A 1,827-nucleotide genomic window follows, 5' to 3' on the forward strand; every position below is an offset into this window, starting at 1 on the left:
CTTGTTCAACCATAATATGCCCTCACAACTGTTATACACTATGCAGCGATGCAGGAATTCCAAACACAACCCTCACTATCCTATCTATCTGAAATTGCACTCCCAAGGTTCAATCCAGTACTTTTTGTGAAACGTTATGTGTCCGCGTGGCAAGATAAGGCAGGCATGCATGTGCATATTCTCGCACAGACATACATATACGCTGACACATAAAAAAACCCACACAGAGTACAGAGTGAAAACATGAGACAAAATTGGAGATTGAGGCGAAGGAAGGAGCAGACAAAACTGGAGAAATCAAGGAAGACAGTGAATACAGAAGGTGATATATTACATATTTGGGGAGGGGGGATAGAGGGCATTGAGAAATGTGATGGAGAACAGGAACTATCAGAAATAGAGAGGGACAGTATCGAGAGTGAGAAGGTGAGGAAAATGAAGAGAACGTGATTATGAGAGAAAAGATTACAGACAGAAAGAGAGACAGGCATGCAAACGGATGGAGAACAGAAGGTCGAGTTTGACCTGTTATGTGAGACAGGCCAAGGACATCCCAAAAATCTGTAATACAAAACTATTTACAAATCACTTTGACTGCTCATGGCAAACAATTTGTAAGCGGAAAGCTCACACAAACATCTGAATTGTAATAAGTAGAAGAGCTGTGCTCATTTTGCTACTGACAGGGGAACTACTGGTGTCAAGGTAACAGTGAGAGATCTGTGACTGCATCACGAGGCGTAGGCCATCCGTAAGAAAAAAGAGATTGTGTGGGTATCTGTAAAGTTTTCTCACACGGTGAACTGAAATTTTTGCAGCAATACAGAAGGATTCTGATTTCGGTCGGTGAAAGCAACAAAGTTGACTGTACCATTCATATGACCACCGTTGGAGCCCATTCCGCAGATGCCCTGTGGGACAATACATGATAGAATAATTGATAATTGGCTTGTCCGAGGAGCACAGTGTAAGGTGGGGTAAACTTGCAAACTTGATAGCGCTGTCAACTTTTGTTTCCAAAAAGAGATATCATATTTGTCTTTTACTGGGTACATCTCTGAGTGAAGAGTCTGCTAAAATAATGATTGGTCAATTCATTATTGTGCATAATAATGGAGAACAGCCATAATGAGGTCAGGCTGTGAAGTGATTGAAATGAATCTTAAATCATGGAGGCAGTAACGAACCGTGTAAAGTGTGGCGTTACTCGAGCTTGTACTGTGCTTCACTGGAACATTGCAACTGCCCAGGACAGAAATATTAGCAGGAGACGAAAGTAGGTTATTGAAATAGGAAGCAGTGAGAAGGTCAATGTTGTTCCTAGAGACAGAGCGAAATATTCCTCAGAGTCGTGTTTTTTGGTCTTTCAAATGTAAAGGTGACGACATCGTGAGCAGCAACACCAGGAGACTGGATTGAAAGAGTGCAGGTCAAATGCTACATAATGTAGAAGGTGTATGCTGGGTTGCTAAGAAATGGGGAATGAGTCCACGATCTTTTCAAATATATGGGGTTATTTCTTCTTCGAAGTAGACTCCATAGTTGCACATTGAGACCTCCGCACCAACAGCTTCAGTCAAGCTTTTTTGACAGATTTTTTTAAAGACTATTTAGTCACACACCATTCCCTACATCTTAACAACAGGGTATAGGTAACAATCTGTTTGTCACATGTGCTTCTGTCCACGTCGAACCGATTTCGTTTGATTCAACCACATATTTGCAAGTCTGTTGTTTGCAGTAGCTTTGTGTCTGTTTAACTCTTTTTATGCTGTAGATTAACCATACAATTTTCAATGATCTCTGTAACTTCTTTGATTTTTATGC

This window comes from Hemiscyllium ocellatum (genome assembly GCF_020745735.1).
Source record: "Hemiscyllium ocellatum isolate sHemOce1 chromosome 41 unlocalized genomic scaffold, sHemOce1.pat.X.cur. SUPER_41_unloc_4, whole genome shotgun sequence".
In the NCBI taxonomy this organism is placed as follows: Eukaryota; Metazoa; Chordata; class Chondrichthyes; order Orectolobiformes; family Hemiscylliidae; genus Hemiscyllium; species Hemiscyllium ocellatum.